This window comes from Pyxicephalus adspersus, chromosome 7 (genome assembly GCF_032062135.1).
Source record: "Pyxicephalus adspersus chromosome 7, UCB_Pads_2.0, whole genome shotgun sequence".
In the NCBI taxonomy this organism is placed as follows: Eukaryota; Metazoa; Chordata; class Amphibia; order Anura; family Pyxicephalidae; genus Pyxicephalus; species Pyxicephalus adspersus.
The window spans coordinates 18,722,117-18,732,881 of NC_092864.1; positions in this window are offsets into that span (position 1 = coordinate 18,722,117).

Below are 10,765 nucleotides of genomic sequence, written 5' to 3' on the forward strand. Positions count from 1 at the left end.
TTCTCTACCCCATGCCTCCTTTTCTTTCCTTCTTTTCTTTCTTTCTTTCTTTCTTTCTTTCTTTCTTTCTTTCTTTCTTTCTTTCTTTCTTTCTTTCTTTCTTTCTTTCTTTCCCTTCACCTTTCCTTTCACCTTTCTTTTCTCTCTATTTCTCATTTCTCTCTTATTTCTACCCTCTTTTCTTCTTTTTTTATTCTTTCTACTCTCTAGCTCTCACTCTCTTCTCTCTCTTGTTCTCTTTCTCTTATCTCTTCTATCTCCCTCTCTCTAATAATTCTCTCTCTCTCTCTCACTCTCCCCCTCTTCTTCCCCCTTTTTTCACCCACCCCTACTCTCTCCCCATCACATCCACCCCCTGCTCTTTCTCTAAGGTTAGGTCTTAATATTTTAATGGATACACCATATGCACTTTTCTTTGCTCTCACACTTAAACAGTTTAAACAGTTTGCTGCTGATTTCTGATTGGCTGTCACTGCTTTATCTGTAATACTATCATCGCCATTTAATTAAATGTATCTCTCTTCTGCCCAAACAGCCCTCTAACACTCTCTATAGCAAGACAGACAGACACAGATTCTATTCTGCTAATTTATTACTATGACAACCTCAACTTTTCCACAGTAGTTCTTTACCTGCTTTAATTAATTGTATTACATAATTATCTGCTCATTATGGCCCCTGCTAGTGTATTTTACTGGATATACTGAATACAAAGGGGCCCCTTGCAACATGATAATAGACTTGGTGTGTCATTACTCATTTATTGATTAGTAATACCAATCACACTGAACATGTGTACAGGAAAAAAAGGTTTAAACAGAGACAGTGGTCTTTTAGGCCAGAGGATATAAAACCGAGCTGTTGCTCATAGAAATAAATATCCCATAGCAACTAATGTTTTACCAATAAGGATCATGTTTGCAATGGGGGTTAATGTTGCACCGGTTTCCAGAAACCATCTGCTCCCCCTGTGATATAAGAGGCAGCTGTATTGCAGCTTGATGTGTCTGCTCTATACAATGCAGCACTAGACAGCGCTGTTGTAGTGTTTACTCTGAAGAATAAAGTGGAATTAGGGATCAGAGGCAGATGGAGAGGGTAGCACTGGCTCACTGGTGGCCACTCTTCAGGCTGGTTTTATTTTGAATTGAAGATTTAGAAGCCTATTTCTTCTTCCAGCTCCAAATATTGGTATATTGTTATAGTCATCTGGATGTGGAACTACTAGCACCAGCAAGCCATGTGAGTTTCTGATTGCCACTAGAATAGTAAGGATTCTTTAGTGTTCATGTCATCCAATCACATTCTAGTTGTCTTTGATTAGTGTAGGTTGGAAAAAGAAAGAAAGGACACTATTGGCTGATAGGAAACAGCGGTGTTGTCCCCCCTTGAACTAGAAAACACTCCCCTCCTCTTTTTCTGGTCCACACAAATAGCTGAGAGCAGTGTAACTAATAAGACAACAATAGACAGAGATCACTGGAAATTATCAGCTCATAAGATTTTTAGGAGGATAAACTGGTCTAATTTAACACTTAGACAGAACAAATCAATTTTATTAGTATAATTAACAGACAAAGGGTAATTTTTTAATGATTTCTTGCAAAGGAAATAAAACATTTTTTCAACCTCATTTTTTACCTAATTTTTTGCCTATTTTTTTTTTTGTAGCTCAGCATTTAGAAGCATTTTCTGTTGCATTTTATTGGCTTCTACTCTATTCAATTGACTTACAGATCACTATTATATTCTATTGTAGCCATTGGTTTTAGCAGTTAAATTGGTTGCCGTGATTCGCTTGTATTAGCAAATCAGAGCAGCAATAAAAAAATGACCCGCCCCCAAGTTTCTATACATTTAAACTAGAAAATGATCTGGAACTTCAGATAGCTGACACACATAATGTGATAAAACATAACACTGAGCTGAGAACTGTACAGGAAAGAAGATCAATTCACAAGTAGTAAGTGGCCATTAAAAATGATTAAATGAGGAGTTTTTTTAATGGGGTAAAAATATAATAAAAAAATCAAGCATTTAGTTGTCTTGTCATTATTATTGCTGTTATTGTTATTATTATACACCCCACGCTGTAGTTTCCTTGGAATCATTTGGCTTCACCTGTCTCTAAATATATTTTACTTGTCAACTAATTACATGTTCCCGATCCAAAGTCTGTGTAATTATATTCAGTAAGACACCAGCTTTTTATTGGCACCGTATATCAAAGGGGGTGTCAGTGTTTTGGCAAGTAACATGATTGTCAACCCAGTCAGACTCTCCCAAAGGCTGTCTAGAAATTCCACCTTCATTAGATAATTGATGTCTCCATATAGAAACTTGCCGTTTGTCCCCCCCACCTCCCCTCCTTCCCCTTTTCATTACACCATGCAGGAAAACCCAGGCCAGAGGAATGGATTACGTGGCAAGGTGTACCTTTTTAATCTACTTTTTAATGAATTTACATTGTATTTATTACAGCTGGTCGATAGCACGAGCACAAATTGGCTGGGATGGCAGTAAGTCGGTGGTGATGATGGCCTTCTCACCCCAAAATGCTTACGATCTATAGCTACATGACCTGGGGTCTTTTCCCTTGGCTTAATAGGTGTCAGCTTTAATTTGCATTATATAAAGGGACTATAATGGTTAATGGTTTTAAGGCAGAATTCATTTGTTTTTTGTAGGTTTATAGGCTATTACTGGCATTTTATAACTGTTATTTTTAACTTATCTCTCTCTCTCTCTTCTTATATATATACATAAAATACATGCATGATAAAGGTTTCACCGAGCACATTGGGTAAGCCAAGGGGGAGAGTGAGTTTCTGTCTCTTACTGAAGCCATCATATAGGTAATAATTAATTGGTTATTTTCTAAAGAATTGGTGAATTATTTGAAAAAGGGGAACTTTTGGAATGGATTAGATGCCTTCAATCAGGCTGAATGGTGTATGCAGAGATGAGCCTACAATCAATGGCGAAACATAGAGGTAATCTCTCTCTCTATATATATATATCATTTTAAGCCAATTTGGCAAAATCATGTAACTTTTAGCACCCCGTGCAGCAAACCATCACCAGAAAAAAATATTTGTGCAAATATAATGTTCTGGTTGTTTTCATTAGTAACTAAATCACCAGTGCAAGATAATTAAACAATCACATACAATTTGTATGTGCATTTTCTGAATCCCAAAGCATGATTTGGTATTATCTGGCACCATCTCCTGTGTATTTTGCAATCATATGATTATCCTGCTAATTAGTGTTGTTTATAGTACAATAATTTGTCTGCACAGCCATGGAATCAACCACACTTTGAATACAAATAATTCAGAAGTGTATCACTTTGGGCTAATCATTATAGGCAGTGGTCTACGTTTTAAAGCTGAACTCCAGCCACAAAATTAAATATACAGTTTATTAGATTTTTTGTTATCTGCTTTACTTATTATTTGTGATTCTGGTTAGATAATGCTGTCATTTACATAACTCAGACACACTGAATAGGTGGGAAGATAATATCATTTTCTACATTTGGTGTCACCTACCTGCTCCTAGGCTGCTGATTTTAAAGAAGAACACTGGAGATGGTAGCTCTGTACTCTTCCTCTATGTATGATATGCTTTTCACTGACAGCACAAACAATTACAGGGATGCAAACCCAAAGGTAATATATTTGCTAATCTATTTCAGGGCTTTTTTTTTTTCAAATATTGTGTTCGGCTTTAATAAGTTTCAACCAATGCAACACATGTTTGTCATTTTTTTACTTATTGAAATAGTTATTTATTTTTTCAGATGTGTAGTACAATTTTACAAAGGTTACAAGCTGAGCTGTGATCTTTTTTTTATGGCACCCCTTGCACACCAGCCAAAATCAGCATTGAAATGGTAAGATGTGACAGAGAGGATAAGAAGGGACTTTTGGTTTTAGGTTTTCAGACCATAGGCCTGTTGGTGTAAAAACATCTGAGTTGCAATCTTTACCTTTGCAATTCAAGCTAAAGAGACAGGTTCTCTTGAAAGAATAAAAGCCCACCTTCCTTACACTTCCCCTTCCTCCACTTAAGTTGGAAGCCCTAACCCTCTGTAAGCTTTGTGTCAGATGGTGTCAGAGCTTAGAGCTAATGACAGCTTCCAATACATATTAGCATATAGGACTGGCTTTTGTTATCTTTTTCACATCATAGAGTTGTCTCTCAAGTCAATAGCCCCTTGAACAAGGTGATGTACCCTTGTGATAAGGACAGCAGGTAGTCATTAGAACATTGGTATTATTAACACAATTTTGTATAAATATATTAAAATTGTATAGTTATACTTTTTAAATAAAAAGTTTTTCTCTATCAGAAATATACGACTGCAAAAGCACCAAAAAAAGACCCACTCCAAATAACTTTTTGAATATATTTATACCCACTAACACACTTTTTCATTTGTGGATTTCTGTACTTATGTTCTAATTCTCCTGAAGAAGAAGACTAAAGCTGCGTACACACTTCCAATTTTTATCGTTGGAAATGAACGACGAACGAACGACGAACGACCGATTGGCCAAAAATCGTTCGTAAAAAAAGTAACCAACTACACCGACGAATGATGATAGTCGTTGGAAATGAACGACCGGACCGGCGGATCGGATTGGACGACGATCGTTGACCATCTATCGTGTGTGCGGTCGTTCAGTGATCGTCCATGGTCTGAGCATGCGCGGTGAACGAACGTTCACTCACTTCCTGTGGTGCACGTCACTTCCTGTATCGTTCAAACGATCGCATCTATCGTGTGTACAATATCTTTGAACGATCGTGTCGTTATCTGTAGGTACAGGATCGGTGCCATACGATCGTTCGCAGATATCGTGCAGGATCGTTCGTCGTTCGTTTACCAACGATAAGAATTGGAAGTGTGTACGTAGCTTTAGTCTACGAAACGCGTTGAGAATAAATGGGGGGTCGGTGGCGGCTCCCCCACTATAAATTAGAGATTGCTTTGTTGTTCAACACAATTAAAACTATGTCAATAAGAATTGTGCCCAATTTGTCAAGAATTGGGATATATGTTGTTTGTACTGTTTTAAATGTCTTTTAACAAAGTTTAAATAAAATTATTTAAGTTTTAAGTCTTTTAAATTTTCTTTTCTTGGAAAGTTAATACACGTTAAAAATCTCCCTTGTGTAAACACTGCTCCAAGTGTAACTTGATCCCATAATCGATTTGATTGGGATGTGGTGTGTTTTTACTTAATGTTTATTAATAAGGAATGGGCCTTAATAAAACCTTACGGAATTTTGTAGGTTGTATCAATGTTATCCATTATTAGTCTTGACAGCAAAGTTTGGCTATTGGATGGAGTGCCAACTGAAAGTCAGCCCTCGGAAACTAGTAAAGCTAGTATTCTTGTAGAGTTTAGTCTTACAGATACAAAGCATGATTGTCAAGTTGTCAGACTAAGGCTACGTACACACTTGCAATGGCTCAGGGCTGATATCGGATGAGAATCTGCCGTGTGTACAGCATCCATCATCTGAACGACCGTCCTGGTGGATTCACGGACGATGGACGACTAACAATCTTAATGGAAGTTTAGGGGGAGAGCACACAGTGGGGTGCCTCTCCGTTGTTCTCCCCCTTCCCTCTCCATAGAGCAGAACAGTGCTGTATGTACAGTAGTTTGTCATTGGAAAGGATCTTAAAAGGTACTTTCCAACAACAATTCTTGCACGTGTGTATGCAGCCTAAGTCTGGTGATTCCAAATATATACTTGGTCTTGCAGCCTGTCCAGTCTTTGCTAGGTTTGGGTGAGGCAAAGAACTCGATCACAAAGACAGTACTTTTTATGTGTTGTAAGCATAAAAAAAATTAGATTCTTTTTCTTAGGCATTTTCAAGTCAAAAATATGAGTTTATACTTGAGTATTTACAGTAGTTGTTACAGATATTGTAACACCTACAATTAAGTAAGGCACCTTTCTCAACTATCTTGCCTTTTAATAACCTATCCTTATTTTATGCTGACCAAAATGTACCTTAACATGCCTGTAGAGTGTACTGTCTATAAAAGAAATTTTGTAAATGTGAAAAAATGTGGAAAGAGGAGGGGTAATACAGATATCCAATCACTTCCTTCTCTATTTATCACCTCTTAAAAATCGGGAAGAGGAGATACGTCTCCCTAACAGGATAGAGCGCTGAAAGGTGGTGTTAGTTATCCAATGTTCCCATTAAATCCAAAACATAAAGATGTCCGGTTGTCAACCAACAATTTGTACTTATATTGTCACCAGTCTGTGCTACCCCTACCCTATCGGCCTTGTAAAGACTTTATTGCTCCTATTATGAAGGGATTCAAAGGTACAGTGAGCCCAGCAGCAAGGCGTATACACTACCATACCAGGTGGCTTATATGTGAGAAAATATAGGACCTCAGCTGAAAGACTATGTTGTCCTTCATGTATAGTGGGTATATCATGAACCTAGGACCTTAGCAAGCATTCTGCAGTACATTGTCAGGTTCTGTACATTGGACATAGAAAATGATTCTACTAATATTTCTAGGTGGTGTATATGGGCAGTAAAGTACGATCAAATGTAGAAGTTTTGACATGATCAAATCTAGAAGGGTGTCCATGAAGAATAAGAAAATTTTTTACTATTTTTTGTTGTGTTGGGTTAGGAGGGAGACACCTTCTGCCACTAAAGGGTTGTGCCCCTATAGCATACTGTCTGTTTCATGCTGTTTTTACTGGACACACACCTTCTGCCCCTATACATTGTTTGCATGGGGACCTGACATTTGTATTGTCCTTTCGTAATGTATGATGGACATACACCGTCTCTCTAGTATTCGATTGGTTGTGTGAAGAAGAAACAGAACTAAGTAGTCTGTACTAAGAAATCTATACTGCCTCTGCCATGCTGTATATAATAGACACACATTCTGCCCCTTTAGATTAGGTAAAGGGGCAAATAACACCAAGTAGATAACATTCTTTCCTGTGATTGGTAGAGTTAACACACCTTCTGTCTCTATAGATTGTGCAGAGGACAAAGAACGCTTGATATCTTAATAGCCATTTCTATGCTGAGTGGATACACATCTTCTCTCCCTATATATTATATAGGGGGGTAAAGAACACCAACTGGACATCTGTACAACCCTCTCTATGCTGGATATAGTGGATACACAACTTTGTGTAAAAGGCATATAAAACTTCAAGTAGACAACTGCACAACCCTTTCCGTTTTGAGTATATTAGACAGACACCTTCTGCTCCCAAAGATTTTTGAAAGGGGACAGTGAACATTACCTAGACCTTTGCACAACCCTTTTTCTGTTGGGTTTGGTGAACACACACCTTCAGCCCCTATAGTTTGAGTAAAGGGGAATTAAAACACCAATTTGACAATTCCACACCCCTTTTAATGCTAGGTATAGTGGGCACCCATCTTGAATCACTATAAATTATGTATGAGGGGAAAGGAACACCAACTAGACATCTGTACACCTTCTACTATCAAAGATTGTGCAAAGGGGACAGAGAACATATCTAGACATCTCCAATTCTATTTATTTGCTGGATATAGTGGGCACACAACTTCTTCTACAACTATTTGTGTAACGAACACCACATAGATGTCTGTGCTGGGTACAATGCACACAACTTTTGCACCAATAGGTTGAGTAATGGGCACACAAACCACCAAGTAGACAAATGCAAAACCCTTTCCATGCTTGTTATATTACACCTTCTGCCCCCTCTAGAGACACGTCTACAGCTCTTTATTTGCTGGGTACAGTTGGCACATGCCTTCTGCCCCTTTGGGTAGGTACAGGGGACAAAGAACACTAACTAGACACCTCATCATCCCTTTCTGTGCCAGGTATAGTGGACACACACCTTCTTCTACTATGATTATGCAAGGTGAAAAAAAAACACCATCTAGTCATTTCTATAACCCTTCTATCCCAGGTATAGTGGACACACACCTTCTTCCAGTATAGATTTTGTAAGGTGGACAAAGAACACCATCCAGACATCTCTATAACCCTTCTATCCTAGGTATAGGGGACCTTCTATCCTAGGTATAGTGGACACATACTTTCCTCTAATATAGATTTTGCAAGGTGGACAAAGAACACCATCCAGACATCAAAATAACCCTTCTACCCTACGTATAGTGGACACACACCTTCTTCCACTATGAATTATGAAAGGTGGACAAAGAACACCATCTAGACATCATTATAACCCCTTCTATCCTAGGTATAGTGGACACACATCTTCTTCAGTATAGATTTTGCAAGGTGGACAAAGAACACAATCCAGACATTTCTATAACCCTTCTTATCCTAGGTATAGTGGACACACACCTTCCTCTAATATAGATTATGCAAGGTGGACAAGGAACACAATCTAGAAATCATTATAACCCCTTCTATCCTAGGTATAGTGGACACACACCTTCTTCCACTATATATTATGCAAGGTGGACAAAGAACACCATCTACACATCTGTATAACCCCTGGACAAAGAACACAATCCAGACATCTTTATAACCCTTCTATCCTAGGTATAGTGGACACACACTTTCTTCCAGTATAGATTTTGTAAGGTGGACAGAGAACACCATCTAGACATCTCTATAACCCCTTTCTATCCTAGGTATATGAGCAATGTATAGGGGACAGAGGAGCCCAAGGGGGGCATGACTTGTCCTTCCTAGCATTGCTCTGTATGGGACAGGACATGGAAGCCCAGCAAGAAGTCAGACTTTAGCACTAGTAAAAGCCATGAGGACTCTTTGCGAAGGAGATAAAACAAGCAGATTGCGATAAAAGCAGAAACAAGCCGCCTCGCACAGCCTTCCCGAATCCGAGCCTTGTACGTCTTATTATCAAGTTAATTAAAGGCAGCATCTGACAATGTCACTCGGCTGCAGAAAAAGGGATTTAAATGCAGTGTCTCCCAGGACTTGATGTCAAGGGCTGCTTTTCATTGAGCTGCTGCGAGTCTGTTTGCTTGAAACAGCACTCAGGATTCAAGGGGGTGCATTTAAAGAATGAAAAAAACCCAATTGACAAGGAGGCAATTATTAAATTTTGATGTTCAAAAAATAACAATAAAAGGGAGAATAAAACGACTTGCCTGACTTGTGTTTAGATTGAAAGGCACAGAAAGAGATACGAGGAGCCTGTGGCTCCATCAAAGGCTCTTTCTCCTTTAAAGGCAGCTCTCCAAAAAAAAAAAAGAGAGGAAAAAAAAAACATTTAAGAGATCTTATATGAAAGCTTCTTGGTACATTCAAACAGAGTCGATTTAAAAAAATGTACACATTGAAATGCAGCAAGGCAGTTGCTATGTGGACTCGAGGTCAAGTGAGGGACGGATTATATGCTTCTTCATAATAATATTAATTAAACAATTTGCATGCTAATAAGGTAACAATTATCGAGGCTTCTGTTGAAAGATTCAGGTTATTACAACACGCCAATCTGGGTGCAAGGGGTCAGGGAGTGAGAGGCGAGAGAAATTTCAACTCAAATTAACATTCTGTCAGCTTGAGAAAATGGGATAAATAAAGTCGAATTAATTTCTTTATAATAAAGAGAGAGAGAGAGAGGGAGAGAGAAAGGGAGAGAGGGAGATTGAGAGAAAAAGTCCTGTTTCTTTTTTTCTGAAGCTTGATTACCATTCTGTATTCAGGCACACGTTCCTTCTTGCATTCCTCTTCTGAAAAGTCCAACAGAAAATGAGGCATTTATTGCCACAGGCAAAATGCGGTCCAAAGGACACAGTTTACATTTAGTATTTATTGAGAAAGAAATTAAATTATGGTGAAAACTGAGGCCCTTGGCCCCTGACCTGAAAATTAATACCAACACCGTTTTCTTTAGCTCTGGCTTTGTAATAAACTCTGCTTTTGTATCTAAACCCCAAGCTTAGGCAATAATGCCTTCCTAAAATCCATAACCCATATAGGATATACCCTATTCAATGGACTATGAGACTGGGGTACTAAAAGAATACAATGGCTAGGTCCACCTTAAATACACCTGAAAAATCCCCCCACCATGTAAACATTTATATATATATATATATATATATATATATATATATATACACACACACACACATATAATATTAATACATTGAGTAGGATATCCTTATTGAATAACCCCTTCAGTCTCATAAGTTATTTATGCCTCATTTTACCATTTTGTACACTTTTATTCTCCCTTGTGTTAACATTGATACAATATTTTCTTTGTCACAAGTATGCATATGAATATATGTGTGTCAAATCAAGTTCTAACGTGATAATAATACCCATGCAGAAAGAGTTTGTTGTATTTTATTACCGAATCTTAAGTCAGCAAGCATCCTAAAATAGAAATAAAATGCAATCTAAGGCCATTTTCACTATATTAAGGAGAGCAGGTAAACTCCTTCTGTATTATTTATTATCTGCATTATCCCTGTGCAGTGCTAGCTCCCTATCCTCTTCTGGGTCATCTATTTTCTGGTTATCTAGTGATAAGAAGGAAATCTGGTGGAATATCTAAGCCTTGCAATAAAGCCATCTCCCTGGATACAAAAAACAGTGGGGTACATTTTAGGCTGAGCCTAAAAAGAAAGATTCGGACCTCTTATCCTCTGTCCAATGTAATTGAAATATTTACACTTCTGTGACTCTTTTCAAGTCTGGAAATGAAATAAAAATAGGAATGACTGGCTGCTTTATTTCTATATATA